Here is a 17442-nt window from a genome sequence, read left to right as displayed (position 1 = left end):
AATAGGGGACAAAGGGGAACAAAAGAAAATAGGTGGAAAGTAGGACAGGAAAAATAAAAAAAAACTAGTAACACAGCCCAACTATACCCAAACTACCACTACCCACAACAGACTCCCAACAAAACAAAGACAAATGTTGACAACACAAATGACCACAAAAACACTCAGACAGAATACCACAGACAGTTTGTATACACAAAAAGACAATTAAAAGACCACACTGGAGACAAAATCACTAAATGCACAGAGACAAATCGAGACACAGCCACACAGTCAGGAAATATCACAGACTGCAAAGTGAAAGTGAAAGTACACCCACTGTACCTATTCTGTAAACAGGATATCCTATTACATCACTTCCTGCCTAAAATGCAGTGCATTTTTATTGTCATGCGTCAAAATATTATGATGCATACAGTCTGCTCGTCATTTTTTATTGACACACAGGAGTAGATTTAACCCCGCATCCATATGGTTCAAAATTGTTTCCAACGTAACCAATTTTCGGAGGTACAGTGTGGAAAATACAGCTCAGGGACAATGGTTCTTTCAGGGCATTATGCATCATTTTTCAGGGCATAAGAGTCATTTTTAGATGCATGTGCGTAATTTTTTGATGCATGTGCGGCAAAATTTCTGGCATTAACTGGGTTTGGTCATTTTACCATTTTAATGTTACATTACAGTTGTGACAATACTGAGATAGGGTGATTGCTCCCACTTTGTGCATGACGGTGTATGGGCACATGTGACACATCATACTACTGCGGACCATGATTCGCTACTTCATGTACAGGATTTTCACTCTTGACTGATGCAATAGATGGCCAAACGTGTGGCCTACATATATGTATTACACAAATTGGGCATGTTTGGAGTCAGGAGAGGATAGCAAGGTGACGCACATAAGTACAATAACTCAATGCCTATGGGTCAACGTGTGTGCTTTGGCTACTAATATTGTTGTTGACCCACTGTGTGACCATCACAAGATGCATTATTGCAAATATGCTTGTATGCATGTGGAGTCAATGTGTCCAACCCTCAGATGTAAGTCAGTGTGGAAATGAGAGAGGACATGTGTTAGTCATACATGTAGCAACAACTGCTGCGTACACTTTCTAGATTTTGGGTAACATAAACACCACAAATGACAAAGCATGCACTGGATACGTAGCAGACGGTTGTTTTTGTCAATGGTCCAAAACTTGGCCATCACATGTCCTGGAATGTTGGATAGTGCTTCCTAGGCACTTGTTGGTGAACCCACCATGAGTCAGGTACATGTACATACTAAGTGGGTACCGTGTTTGTGACACGGAGAGCCAAAGATAAACCACATTTGTAATGTCACGCCACAGTTGAGGTCATATAACTGAGCCACAACTCTCCTGTGGCTGTGGAGGACCAGCAGACCAAGCAGCACGTGGCCACATATTTCTAGTGATCACATGCACAGAGGTGTCTGGTTCATGTGTGTGGGCCAATGTTTAGCCTGTATATTTTTAGGGGTCTATCTTGTCACAGTTACGTCCAGGTCTAGTCATGAGTCTGTGGCGACTATTCCTCTATCTACTAAGTATCCTTCAGAGATCAATGGAAGTAAAGCCAATGAGGATTTGAGAACCACCCACAAGGAGACGGTCCTACCCTGTCACTGCAGTCGTGTTATGAGACTTTCAACAGGGCAATCTTGGTGTGCTGAGTAAGAAAATAGCTCAGGATTCTTGTACCGGCAGGTGTCATCACAACATTTGTACACAGGTTGGCCTCTAAAATTCCCACTGCATCTGGGAAAATCATAGCCTCTGTGCTGATTATTCTCGCAGCTATTCACCATGCATGGCCAATCAATATGTTGTGATCAATGTGAATCAGCGTGTGGACTGTCAGGGTCCTAACATGTGTAGACATTTCATGCACATTATCTGACGTTGCTGGTTCTGCTGGAGGCACCATACCCAATCCCTGCATACGGCCATGGTACACTGTCACAATTTCTCCCTCATGCATACATGAGACCCAGACAAGGGATAGGCCATGATTTGGGTATTTGGAGACAAGTTCCCAACAATGGTACGATAAATAAACAGATAATGCTATAAAATGTATTTGAGTAAGCATTGTAGACCCACCTGACAAAATACCCCAGGAGGAATGTGAGGGTTGGGAAAGTAACTATGATACAAATGTAGCCACAAGGAACCTTTAGGGTAACTCAGAGACAGGAGACAGTCAGGCTAAGAGGATGCAGGGTCAATCAGGATCCAGACATTTCACAAGGTAAATACTCAGAGGTCTGACTTAGACTGGTCAGAGGAGGAACAAGACAGTTGAAATGGAAAACTGTATTTGTCCTGTGTTTTGGAAGGTGAAACATTAACCCAAGGGCTGTGTTTCACAGCTGATTTTAATGGCAATGCATAACAGTGTAATCGATAAACTAGCAGCTTCTATGCTGTTCCAAGCATCTGCAAGGGCAGTGCATGTTCAAATGGCTGGTCTGCATGGAGGTACTCACAGGTGTGTGCTGCATCAGTCTCTCACAAGTCCTGTAGGTGAGATTCATGTTCAAATGGCCAACAGTACCTTTCACATGGGAAGCAATCTACAGGGGATAACAGGGCTTAGAGACTTCAAGCCAATGCATTATTTAACCTGACATCCATGAAGACAGAAGTACAATGACTATGGCATACCATACTAAAGGGTGAAGCACACTGGATTAACATTGTGAGTCTGGGAGTGTGTAGAGGAGGGATTATCTGGGTACACATATTACCATTCCAGGGACCTCTTGAGACGGGTGGGGTGAGACCGGGAACATGGGTGTGTCAGGACTTAGGACATGGGCTGACATGTACATGGAATGTCATGTGTGCAATGCTTGTCATAACTGTGGCACTTGTGCTATCTATTTTCTGCTTTTATGGAATTCTAGTCACACATAGTTCTTGCAAAGATAGGTGATGTAACAGTTACTTCTGTCTAGGGTCTGGTCATACATTCCTGTTACTAATGCAATTGCACACCCACTGCCTCATGTATGATGCTTTTTGTTCCATCATCGACTGATAGTGTCTTAGTTGTGTGCCATATGCAGCAAGGAAACATGTTGCCAACATGTATGTGTGAAATAGGTGTGTTCCTCTGCTATTGCCCTTCAAAGGTGAAATTTACAGGATATATGTCATTTACAGTTTGTGTGAATGTGACTGTTGATTCATACGCATCACAACTGCTTTGGAAATTTCTGTGTCCTGATCGGTATATCAGCAATGCTTTGTGAGGCTACACTCTTATTCTGATAGTTAGAGATAATGTTATGCGAAAATGATTACCCAGACCATGATATAGTGATTATTAAAGGTGTTTATTTACATATGTTAAAACAGTCGTGATGGTGAGTTGAGTCAAAAGAAATTGTTAACAATATGGTGGCGCCTACGCAATCCTGATCTGTGTTAGGTTGGTCCCCCTCATGTTGATGGCCAGCATCCTCCTCTTCCTCCTCTTCAGGCATTTGTGGCTCTGGTTCTAATAGGAGAATGTTCCTTCGTACACAAATGTTGTGCAGGATGGCACAGGTTAAAATGATCTTGCAGACCATTTCTGGTGAGTATAGGAGGCTGCCTCCAGTGATGTCGAGGCACCTGAATCTTGACTTCAGGATGCCAAAGGTCCTCTCGACTATGGTGTGTGTCCTCCTATGTGCCTCATTATAGGCACGCTCTGCTGCAGTGCTTGGGTTGGCAAATGGGGTCATAATCCATGGCTGGATCCCATACCCCTGATCAGCTGAAAGATAAAATGATTGAGATCATGTTGATGTAGCTTGCCCCATTAATATCACCTTGCATGGCAGTAGTTCTCTTGTGTTGTCTGTGACTCATTTGAGTTTGTGTTATTGTGTCAATTCCTAGGCTTCTAGGATGTACCATCAGCATTGGGTTGTTTCCTTAGCTGAATGAGTGTTTGGCTGCTGACCGGATGTCAGCAGTATATTTTGAGAGTTGCAGTACTGTGTGTACTCCCTTGCATTGTGACTTGTGATACAGGTGTCCCTGTGTCTTCACTGGGGGTGAGATGATAGTTCCATAAACAGAATCAAATCAACAGTGGTGGTAACACTTTTGCATCTATGTACCCTGGACATCTTATACATTTTGACATATGCAATTGATTAATTCAACCGTCAATGAGACCCTTAGATTTTGCAAGGTGACAACTAGCCAAACCTCTCCACACATTGTGATCACTGACGTTTGACTGTACACTAATTTCACATGTGTGACAAGTTCACTGCAGACCTATTTCTCTGGCCTTGGCAAGTTGACTCAGGTTGTAACGTCTACCTAGACTACTGCACATGGTCTAGTTCAGCTGGCTAGCTTGGTTGTGAGGTTGTCATTATGAGTTTCAGAAGGTCCGTATGGCAGTACTTCTGTTGTGTGTGTGTTAATTTGTCACAATGCGTATGTGTAGGAATGTGCACTTTCCATATTGTCCCATCAAGATGTGTTCTTTGCACAGTCCACTTGCCTCTTGGTAGTGGGCAATGTGAGAGCAGGAGTGATGTGAGATATTGGAACGGCCTCAATGATTGCCTGTGACCTTTATTGTAGTCATCATAATGCTATATGTGTCATGGTGTTTGACCTGCAGCAAATAACATTCCACACCCCTTACACAGTACCTATTGATTTGAAGGGTGTTTGATTGGGTGTTATTGATGTGTTATTGAAGTTTTAACTTCGCAGATGTAATGCCAGTTGGCGCCAGGTGGTTGTCATTGTGTTGTTTAACATTTTCCCCTTGTGTCTGTGGAGTGGCATCAGTTTTTATTTGGAACGGTACTTAATCCCTAGGTGTGTCTCCCATGGGTGAGGATATCACACATGTCTAGCGGTGTCACAACCTCAGTATGTTCCTGTCCACATGTCGATGTCGTGGTGTATGTGTTGTTTGTCCTAGAGGGTTGCTGCGCAGTGTGTATATAAGGAGGTTTCTGTTCTTTCCAACAAGTAGTCCATTTCCATATCGTCCATCCTGGAAGTGTTGATTGATGGTGCAGTGACGGAAGATGAATGAATCATGTACACTCCCAGGATACTTTGCCACAATGTTGGTGATCAATCCCTGGTGATCCACAATGGCCTGCACATTAATGAAGTGTGTGTGCTTCCTGTTGCGGTATAGATGTTGAGTTGCAACAGGTGGTACAAGGCGTACATGTGTGCAGTCAGTGGCACCAAGGACGTGTAGTAACCCATTAATGAGGTAAAACCCCTGTTTTGTCTCCTGCTGCTTCTGCTGTGTGTTGGGGAAGCAGATGTGGCGGGGTGTGAGTGTGATGATGGCATCTAGTACCTTGGGCAGGAAGGCGGAGAATGATGGCTGTGAGATCCCAGCAACCAGGGCGCCAGTGGTTTGAAAGGAGCCACTTGCCAACATGTGTAGTACAGCTAGCAGCTTGGTTTCTGGTGGGATGGTGCGGGGTGTCTGCAAGCTGGGTGCCAACTGTGGCTCACTGGCAGCTGCTGAATGGCTTGCCAGTTCAACCTGTACCTCTGGATGATGTCATGTTCCCTCAGGCCATGAAGGGATGTCCTGGTGCGGAATATCTTCTCCTGCCTTCTGCGTTGCCTTTGGGGTCCCTGCTGGTGTTGTGGAAGCTGCTGTTGCTGGTCCTGTGCTCTGTATCTGTGTGCACGCTGGATGAGAAGCACCTCCATGTCTTCCTTTTGGAGCTCTGCTGTTGCTTCTATTTGTTTTCATTAAATGCAGGTGTGTTTGCCCCATTTTAACGCCTGTCTCCACAGTATTAAAAAAGTGGAGGGAGGGAGGCAGGCAAAAAGTTAGGGGGGACCACCCTAAGGCTGTCAGGTCTAACACACGTATTACTACTCTATTTATCTTACTACACTCACTTTTATCTATTGGTGTTGTCCTTGCATTTTTCCAGAGTGGTACGGGGTGTATATGTTGTGTTACTGCATCTGCTTGTGTGTATGGTGTTGGGGGTGGGGGTGTTGCATGTGTGTTACTTTATTTTTCCTCCCCCCTCCCCTTTGTGCTAGGCGTCTGTATTCACTGTGGTCGTCTTCGCCGTCGTTGGTGTTTCATGGTGGAGCAGGAAGTAGAACAGCATTAGGAATATTTGCAGTTCAGGCTCCATTGCGGCGTGGGTCTTCCCTGAGTCTCCAGAGGTGAGTCGTTTCCCTTCTATGCAGTGTTTCCACCAGGCTTTTGATGTCGTTGGTACTGCCCCGGAAAAGGTGACTGATTGGCATGTCCTAATACAGTGGGCGGAACATTGACTTCCGCCTGGCTGTAGGCAGCTACTGCCGTGGTGCCTGTTGATTCCCCCCTGGCATGCTAGGCGTCTGTACTCACCGTGGTCGTCTTCGCCGTCGTTGGTTTTCGTGGTGGAGCAGAAAGTAGAACAGCACTGGGAATATTTGCAGTTCAGGCTCCATTGCGGCGTGGTTCTTCCCTGAGTCTCCAGAGGTGAGTCATTTCCCTTCTATGCAGTGTTTCCACCAGCTTTTGATGTCGTTAGTACCGCCCCGGAAAAGGTGACGGATTGGCATGTCTTAATACAGTGGGCGGAACATTGACTTCCGTCTGGCTGTAGGCAGCTACCGCCGTGGTGACTGTTGATTCCCCCCTGGCATTCGGTGTGTTAAAGTGCCTGTCTGTCTGAGCTCTTTCCGCCATGGTCGTTATTTGGCGGTATTTACCGCCAGCCTGTTGGCGGTATTACCGCCACTGTATCACCCAATGCCAGGGTTGTAATGAGGGCCTATGTCTTCTGCTTCTTAGTCATAGGTGTGCATTAACAAAAATTGATAGGGGCATTAAATCACACACCTGGAATGGTGGCAGAGCACAATTGAGACCAGGCAAATTACATGCACATACAAAATCAGAAGGGGGGATTGCACCCCTCCCTCCTGATATGTGAGGCTACAACTTAGCACACCACTGTCACAAACGTCATACTTCCTGATGCACATTGAGATCCTTGCCCCCCTTCGTGGCTGGTATGGGAAAGACACAAATTTGGAGATATTCAAAATCTAGATGTATTGTATACACACAAAACTATGTCAAAGAATACCATTGATCCAATTAGAAGATGTAGGAGGCTGGCCTGGCTCTTAGTGGGTACCTGATGGTACTTACACCTTGTGCCAGGTCCAGTTATCCCTTATTAGTAGATTAGTAGTGTTCTAGCAGCTTAGGCTGATAGAGGTAGCTATAGCAGAGCAGTTTAGCCCGAACTAGGAGACATGCAAAGCTCCTACTATACCACTTATATCAATCATATAGCACTAGGGGGGTCATTATGACCTCGGCGGTCTTTTCGCAAGACCGCCGAGGTACCGCCGTGCTGAAGACCGCCAGTGGTGGCGGTCTTCCACGCCACGTATTATGACCACTGGCAGGCCGCCGCCCTTTTTCGTACGGAAAGCCGCCAGCAGCCATACTGGTGGATGGCGGGAAAGTGGAGGTTACTCAACCTCCACCGCCACGTCAACAGAACACCGCCCACTGAATCACGTCCCCTGATTCGGTGTGGCGGTGTTCTGGTGACGGTCTTCTGGTGGCGGAGCTGCCCCCATGGATCGCGTCCCCTCCTGGAGGATCAACGGACAAGGTAAGTTGATCGTCCGTTAGGGAAGGGGGTTGGGGGGTGTTGTGTGTTGGTGCGTGCATGGGGGTGTGCGTGTGAGAGTGTAGAGGGGGTGAGTGAGTGAGTGTATGCGTGCGGGTGTGCTGTGTGTATGGGAAATGTGTGTGGGTCGGACGGTGTGCATGTCTGTATGTGTGCGTGTATGTGTTGTCGGGGTGTATGTGTGCGTGTAGGGGTGTGTATATGTGCATGTTGGGGGGGTGTGCGTGTAGGGGTGTGTATATGTGCATGTTCGGGGTCGGGTGGGGAGGGGGGTTGTGCCACCTTTGGGGGGTGGCAGGGGGGTGGGGGGTGTGGGGGGAGGATTCGTGGGGGGTAGCGGGGGAAGGAATTCCCTGGCACTGATAGTGCCTACCGCCATGGATCTCATGGCGGTTCCCAACCACCCGAAATCCATGGCGGTATGCAGAGTCCTGATACCGTTGGCGGTCTAGTGACGACCGCCTCGCTGGAGACCGCAATCTCCAGCCCAGCGGTCTTCACCGCCATGGCGGTCGGAATGGTGAAGTGACGGATGACCGCGGCGGCCTGTTTGCGGTCTTACCACCGCTTTAACACTGACCGCCAGGGTCGTAATGACCCCCTATATCATAAGAAACACAATACTCAGAGTTACTAAAAATAAAGGTACTTTATTTTAGTGATAATATGCCAAAAGTATTTCAGAGGATATACTCCCTTAAGAGTTAAGTAAAATACACAAAATATACACACAAACCAAAATCAGGTAAGTACACAGTTAGAAAAATAATGCAACCACTATAGTACACAATGGGATACAATAGGCCTAGGGGTAACACAAACCACATACTCCAAAAGTGGAATGCGAACCACGAATGGACCCCAGGCCTAGTGTAGTGTGTGGAGAATCGCTGGGAGTGTAAGAAAACACTAAGGGTGTCCAAGATAACCCAACCCAAGACCCTGAAAAGTAGGAGAAAAGTTACCCTAGTACCCCAGAAAGACAGTAAAGTCGTGATAGGGGATTCTGCAAAGGCAACAACTGACTGCAAAGCACTGAAGACGGATTCTTGGACCTGAGGACCTGTAAAGGAAGGGGACCAAGTCCAAAGGTCACGCAAGTGTCCAGGGGGGGCAGGAGCCCACTAAACCCCGGATGAAGGTGCAAAAGGGCTGCCTCTGGGTGGAAGAAGCCGAAGATTCTGCAACAACGGAAGGTGCCAGGAACTTCTCCTTTGGTCCGAAGATGTCCCACGGCGTGCTGATGGATGCAGAGTGATTTCCATGCAGAAAGACCGCAAACAAGCCTTGCTAGCTGCAAGAGTCACAGTTGAAGATAATGGATGCTGCCAGGGCCAAAGAAGGACCAGGAGGTCGCCCCTTAGAGGAGGATTCAGAGGGGGCGCTCAGCAATAGAGACAGTCCATGCAGAAGCAGGCAGCACCCGCAGAAGCACTTGAACAGGTGCTCAAGATATCTGATCACAGCGGTCGTCTCAGCACAACAAAAGAGGGTCCCACGAAGTCGGTGGTCAACTCAGCAAGTTGAGCAAGGCAGGCCGGAGTGCTGGGGACCTTGGCTAGGCGGTTCACAAAGGAATCCTTGTAAGAGTGCACAGAAGCCGTAGCAGCTGCAGATCACGCAGTACACAGGATTACTTTCTGACGTGGGGAGGCAAGGACTTACCTCCACCAAATTTGGATAGAAGGACCACTGGACTATCGGGGTCACTTGGATCCAGCTCCTGTGTTCCAGGGACCACGCTCATCAAGATGAGAGGGGACCCAGAGGACCGGTGATGCAGAAGTTTGGTGCCTGATTTGGCAGGGGGAAGATTCCGTCGACCCACAGGAGATTTCTTCTTGGCTTCCAGTGCAGGGTGAAGGCAAACAGCCCTCAGGGCATGCACCACCAGGAAACAGTCAAGAAAGCTGGCAGGACTAGGCGCTACAATGTTGCTGGTAGTCTGCTTGCTACTTTGTTGCGGTTTTGCAGGCGTCCTGGAGCAGTCAGCAGTCGATCCTTGGCAGAAGTCAAAGAGAGAAGTGCAGAGGACCTCTGGTGAGCTCTTGCATTCGTTATCTGATGAGAAACCCACAGGAGATACCCTAAATAGCCCTCGGAGGAGGATTGGCTACCTAACCAGGTAAGAGCCTATCAGGAGGGGTCTCTGACGTCACCTGCTGGCACTGACCACTCAGAGGCCTCCATTGTGCCCACACACCTCTGCATTCAAGATGTCAGGGGTCTGGGACACAATGGAGGAGCTCTGGGCACCACCCCTGGGGTGGTGATGGACAGGGGAGTGGTCACTCCCCTTTCCTTTGTCCAGTTTGGTGCCAGAGCAGGGTCTGGGGGCTCCCTGAACCGGTGTAGACTGGCTTATGCAAGGAGGGCACCATTTTTGCCCTTCAAATCATTTCCAGAGGCTGGGGGAGGCTGCTCATTCCCAGCCCTTAACACCTATAACCAAAGGGAGAGGGTGTAACACCCCCTCTCAGAGGAAATCCTTTGTTCTGCCTTCCTGGGACTGGGCTGCCCAGACCCCAGGAGGGCAGAAACCTGTCTGAGGGTTGTCAGCAGCGGTAGCTGCAGAGAAAACCCCAGAGAGCTAGTTTGGCAGTACCCGGGGTCCATGCTGGAGCCCCGGGGATGCATGGGATTGGCACCCCAATACCATATTTGGCTTGGGGGGACTATTCCATGATCTTAGACATGTTACATGGCCATGTTCGGAGTTACCATTGTGAAGCTACACATAGGTATTAGCCTATATGTAGTTCACACGTGCAATGGTGTCCCTGCACTCACAAAGTCCGGGGAAATTGCCCTGAACAATGTGGGGGAACCTTGGCTATTGCCAGGGTGCCCTCACACTTAGTAACTTTGCACCTAACCTTCACTAGGTGAGGGTTAGACATATAAGTGACTTATAAATTACTTAAGTGCAGTGTGAAATGGCTGTGAAATAACGTGGATGTTAATTCACTCAGGCTGCAGTGGCAGTCCTGTGTGAGAATCAGAATTGGTGTAAATGGTCACTAACCTGCAGTGACAATTTAAAAAGCAGAGAGAGCATAAACACTGAGGTTCTGGTTAGCAGAGCCTCAGTGATACAGTTAGGCATCACACAGGGAACACATATAGGCCACAAATTATGAGCACTGGGGTCCTGGCTATCAGGATCCCAGTGACACAGGCAAAAACAAAAATACACACAAGTAAAAATGGGGGTAACATGAAAGGCAAGATGGTACCTGCCTACAGAAGAGCCATATTTCTCAACTGGAACCACATACCCAAACTGCCAGGGGTTAGATCATGTCTATATTCTGAACCATCTACGTAGGAGGATCAATGATCCTTGATGGAAACTGGAAAGACGTATACATGGAGTCCACTAATTTAGAGGAGAAACAGTTAAAACATCACAGAAGCCTCAAGTGGAATTCAGGCTTGAATAATGTAGTGTATGGAAAGACCACCAACTAAAAGATTGCCTACAACAATAATTGGGATGAGAACTAACATAGCTAATGGGATTGCCACATGAAATAAAGCCTTAATATACAGGGATCTAACGGCGGTGTGATATCTATCAAATATGTCGTACTAATTGAACATTTGTTCCAAGCATTGGTGACAAATGCCAAAATCCTTTGGCAAAGACTACTTGAATGGGAAAACTCCAATGATGACTAGGTTGTTCTACTCATTAAAAGTGATAAATACATGAGAGAAGCCACACTAAGGTTAATTTATTTCAGGGTCTTTGCCAAATGGCACTAGTCACTAAAACTACAGCTTTTCCCAGACACAGATTATTGGAAATGTAAACAACTAAGATGCAATACTATAGACATTCTTTGGCCCTGTCCAACCATACAAACCTACTGGAATTATATATGTTGTCAAGTCCAAAATACACTCAAGATCCCCATTTGTCTTTCAGTTCATCTAGCTTTATCATAAGGTATGAATGCAGAGCTGGTACTGAACTATCACAGTCAAAAGTTATTGCAGCACCACTAGCAAATGCACAAATCTGCTTTCCAAGGCACCAGTGTTTTGAATCATCTACACAATGCATGAGGAAGAGATGCTGGACCATATGTACAGAATTAATGGCCAAAAACTACATTTAATCATATCTGTAATGCATTTCTAGAAATGCTGGGATGGTAATAAGAGATGAGCCTTTATAATGTGAGGGACCATTTTTCATGAGATAGGTGAAGAAGGGAGCAAACAAACAAATTAGAAGATATGAACATGTTGGTCACATTGCTCAAGACAAGATTAGCTGGGATAGTGTAGATGGAGAGTATTGATAAGAATATGAAGTCACTAGTTGACGATAATAAATCTGTATTCTTTTTTTACCCTTGGACTTCTTAACGAAAATTCCTGTAATGCTTATTAAAGTTTTGGATGGAATAGGCAATGGAAAAATTCAAGATTACATGACAGGCTGATATGTAGTGCTACCATCTGTATCGTATGGAAATACCAAGCAATGTATCTGTGTAAAGAATGTGCATTGGATTCAGTTGCCAATAAAGAGGTGATGCAAAAAAGAGTTAACATTGTTGATGAAGTGACTGTTTGCCTACCAGGAAACATGGGATTCTCAAATATCTTTCTATAAATTCACAAATATGTTTCTCATCCACATAGGAAATTATACTGATATGCTTAGTAAAACATGGACTTCCAACAGTAGCAAGAGCCTCTCAGTTGATTCCCCAGAATTCTTCTGTAGCTTCATCAGCGTTCTCTTCAAGACCTAGAATTCTAACATTCTACATTCATGGAAAAGTAAGGCACTCCTGAATGCCATGTTGCTGCAATATGCACTAGGAAATTTGAAAGTTTAGAGTGGAACAGGTGCCCCTATTGACAGTGAGACCCTCCTAATAATTTGTTGTTGGACATTCATTTTTTAAAAACTCTACAGCTTCTTGTGTCAGTTTTAGGTGAAGTATAAGGAAATGGTAAATATGTTTAAAAAATGTATATTTATAGTTCATTAAAGTTTTTTTATGTATACCTTGTAAACAACTACATTCAAAGGAATTACTGAAAATATATTTTATATTCTCCACCTCCTAAATATTATTAAGGCTAAAATCATCTCCTCTCTGTCAGATGGCAGCAAAATCCTACTGCGAAGGGACTGAATTTTTTTTAACAAACTCATCACAAGATATGTAAATTTGTCTTTTGCCTGCCGAGATCCTCTTCTTCTGCTCAGATCCACTTGGAACTTTACAATCAGTGGGTAACCAAAGCTGGAGCTTTTTTAAACATGTGTCATAAACTTAAATTTACTATAAGAGGACGCTCAGAGGCCCTACTGTGGGATGAGGTTCACACTAGCGGGCCAAGACAACCTCACTAGTTATATCTTGAGGATTTTCTTAGCTCTTTGAATGTGAGAGAGCTCTGGGGCTCCAACCTAAGCCAACCTGCCTTCAAGCAATGCATCAACAAGTTTGTGTGCCGTTGTTCCTATGAGACCGATATGGACAAGTTTCTAAACCTAAGTATGCATGGGGTGTCATAAATTCTAACTAGGGTGTCCCTTATCTTACTTGCCTTGCACCTATTCAAAACATTAGAAGGTAACATTTATGGCACTTAGGCTCGTGGAATGGCCTTGCTAAATGGCACAGGCCCTGGGAATCAGTAGCATGCAAAGGTTGTGGTCTGTATGAGGTATCCTTCGACATATCGCCTGCAGCTGCCCGATTCTGTTGAGGAACATAAATCTCGCCAGAAGCGGAAATGGAAAAAACTGGCAGCGGGTCATCATTGCCTCTCTAAAGCCTGACAAAACTGCCCTAAATATTCAGCTCGCCAAGTTTGCTGCCTTAACTGCTAAGAAACTCTGCTGCTTGAAGGTCCTGTCACGTGGCTCCGGTTTTCCATCCTAATGAATCCCTCGGCGAGTCCTCGATCATAAAATCATATTTACTTCTTTCTGATCTATTGAATGGTTTAAGTAAGTGCTATGTACGCAAGGCGACGCAAACCACAGGTTTGAGTCATTTTCTCTGACGCACACCACAGGGTCACGTCGTAAAGGAAAACTACGTTAATGCGGCAGAAATGACTGTGAGACGATTTACGACACCGCAAACTGGATATGTGGTGTTTTTTTACGCAATTGCGTCAAAATTCACATCAAAAACAGCAATTTGTGCAGTGGAGAGCCAAAATGGATTGCAGATGCTTGCACAGACCCCAGGAAGATGACAACAGACCAGGAACCAGCCAGGAGGACCCACACAAGACCCAGGACAGGGAGAAGAAGAAAAGAAAGTGTCGCTTCAGTGCAGAGGAGCAGGAAATTCTGGTAAAAGAGGTGACGGAACACCAGCACCAACTGTTTGTCACCTCAAAGTTGCCAATCAGTAGGAGAGAGGCGATATGGCAACAAATTGTTGACAAGATTAACAGTGTGGTAGAAGTACGCAGAACAGTCATCGAGTGCAAGAAACGCTGGCATGACTGCAAGCGCAGGAACAAGGAAAAGATGGCAAGGAACAGGAAGGCAGCACTGCAGACTGAAGGTGGGTGTCCAGCACACCAGGAGGCCCTGGACCACATGGAGGAGATGGTCGCAGCCATCATCCCTGAGGAGATCGTCACAGGGATTCAAGGACAGGACCGCGCAGACCACCAGGAGACAACGCACATGCAGGGTAAGTCGCATGGGGAATTAAATTGTACAAATATTAACTGCCACCTATATACCTAAATACCTACTACACAATGCATGTAAGTCATGATATTCAGGGAGTGGCATGGGTAAAGGGGCACGGCACGGGGGCATGGCCCGTTCAGAGGAAACCTGGGGCACACCACTACACAACACCAACAACCTTTCCATGGGGGCATGCTGCCATGCCAAGGATGTTGCAAAGGTAAAGCCAGGCCAGGAGGGAAGGGTACAACATCAAACTGGCATCCCGTCACACGTCAGCCACTATACTCCCACATTAACTAGGGCCCAATTAACAATCTCTGGCCATACCTACAAGTGGAATGTAACATTGACACTACCACCTCTGCTGTGTGTGCTGGTCAAGTAGCTAATGGCAGTAACGTCCCCATGGATCTAAAACACCCAAATTAGAGGGTTCAGGATGACAACATTAACAGTCCCCTGAAACAAGACAAATGTTCCAGTCCTGTCAAATGTGAATGTCCATAGTTGCCGCAAACATCAGCCAATGTCATCAACATTAGGAGGTACACAGCACTAATGTCATACCCATGCTGCATATGTCAGGGTCCACCCTGTGCCTGGGTCACAATGCAACATCCCAAATGTCATACTGCTCTGACAACAGCATTGAGGGGGAGGACACATGTAACTGGTCACAGAAATACACCTGCACAGTCAGAGGAGGAAATAGGACACTGTTACGACAATCAGGGCAATCCAATGTACCACACATTCCCCAACATCAGCAGTACACATTACCAATGCTGACATCCATATTGTGCCATAACAATGCTATACATGGTATATGCTACATTTCAACTACATATAGGTGGATGTGAAAGATCAGAGACTGTGGCAGGTCCAGATTGTTAAGTGTGGTGCTAGTGCCATCCGAGCACCCACAGCCAGTGAAAGGCCTCACCATGAGAATGGAAGTAGACGGAGGGTTGAGTAGGACAAGAAGGTGGCAATTCACTATTTGGCCAGAACCAGCACCTAGAGGAGATGATGCTGACAAGTCCACAAACTGACCACAATACATGTGACATGCAGGTGGGGTTAGACCTGGGAGAGTGCCAATCTGAAAGACATGAACAATTAACAGGAACCAAGATCACAATGTGAAAATAATGACAAGGCAGGCATGTCACATTACAAATGCCACAACACAGACACACTAATTGTACCGTATTTCATTGCAGAGGACGATGGATCTCCTGCGGATATGCCTGTCCAGGAGTACCCTGATGACATGGATGACGAGCTCACAAACATCAGCCAGCAGACCCTCCAAGAGGTCCGTGAAACCCTCCAGACCCCACCTTCAGTCACAAGGAGGAGCACAGAACTAGCAGCCATCACAGAGGACCCACCGACAACCCATATTGTACGACCTGCCAGCTCCAATACAGCTGAGACTATGACGACACTGGCACCAGCTTTGAGAGAACTGTAGTCGGAGTACAGCGGGAGCTGGCCAAGGAGGTGCGGGTGGGGATGCAAACTATGGCAGCCAGCCTAGAGCGGGTGCGTTTGTGCATGATGTCAACTGAAGAACAGGCAGCAGCTATGCAAGGGCGAACAACTATCTTGCAGGAAGTAGAAAAAAGGCTGAAGGAAATCAGCACAGCCGTAATACAGTTGACCCAACACCTACAACAGCAATCCTGTCAACGCGTGCACGAATGCACAATTGAACCCCTCAGGGCCGACCTGGCGGCCTACCACAGTGATGTGGCTGCTATTCTTAAGAGCCAGCAGATCCTCCTTGCTGCAGTACGGCCCTTAAGACCCCCACAGTTAGCAGCTACTGGGATGTTTGACTCCACGTCTCCACACACTGAGGTGTGTGTTGCCCCTTCACAACCACCACCACCAAGGGCAGAGGAGGCAACACACACATCAGAAGATTAAGACCAGGAACAGATCACCTTCACACGTAAGAGTACCCGGTAGCACTAGTCCCTGCCACATGGCCACCTATTACCAAGGTCCTGCGCTTTGTAACATGCCAATCTTGCAACAACCGTACTCAAGCACTGTTCTGCACCCCACTGTTTATCTTGTCAGCTTGCCCTGTGATTGTCTCTCACTAACCCATTGGCAAATCCTGTCCCTCTGCACTTTCTGACACGTCATCCCAGCATGTCCAATGACATGTCCTTTTGCACTTGTGTAGGATCACAATGGAAGATGTCACTATAATGGACTCACAGTCATGGACAATGTACATATAGCACTACAGAACGTTTCAATAAATAGCACTTACACAACCACTTTGTCTCTGTGTAATGTGACACATCAACCGTGCAGTAGATCAGTGAAGTTTGCCTCCTGTCAATTATTATAGATTGTCAATACTACTGTCCTGAAAAAATGTGGGCTGATAACTATGCACAGTGGCCTGGATTGTACCATACTCTGCCCTTCCTGAGGGTTATTCCTGAGGAAAATACAAACTATACACCATAATGCTGTGTTGGACAGAATAACGCTTCCTCAAGGGATGTCAAAGACAGAAAATAGTGCCTTCAAGTTGTTGCTTCAATTCAAAACTAACGTATGTGACATTTCCCACAAACTTAAGCTAACACACACCAAACTGCATGAATGGAGGTGTATGATTTTACATCCAAATAAGTAACCATGCAGAACAGTGTAACAAATAATCTATGTGAGTTATGTACACTATACTACAAGAGAGCTTACTACTACTCACCTTATAAGGATTTCCTTGGACATCAGACTGCAGTCAGACTTAACACAGTGTCCCCTGTACCAAATCTGGAAGCACAGTATGTGACATTGAAAACATACATCATGAAATAACCACACTTTGGGATCCATAGTAACCGTGATTGGTGGTTGCAATGAATGGCCGAATCTTAGCTAAGTAGCTTTGGGGTAGCTGCCAATGTTATAGCTCAGTTGGGATTTGTTTGGTACATACGCAGCAAAAGAGACACTGTTCACTCATGCCAAGGCCCTGATCTACAAGCATTTTACACATACTGTAAAGGGTTACCTAGATATTTATTAAACAGTAAAA

The sequence above is a fragment of the Pleurodeles waltl genome, chromosome 1_2 (assembly GCF_031143425.1).
Source record: "Pleurodeles waltl isolate 20211129_DDA chromosome 1_2, aPleWal1.hap1.20221129, whole genome shotgun sequence".
Classification (NCBI taxonomy): domain Eukaryota; kingdom Metazoa; phylum Chordata; class Amphibia; order Caudata; family Salamandridae; genus Pleurodeles; species Pleurodeles waltl.
This window is presented reverse-complemented; position numbering follows the sequence as displayed.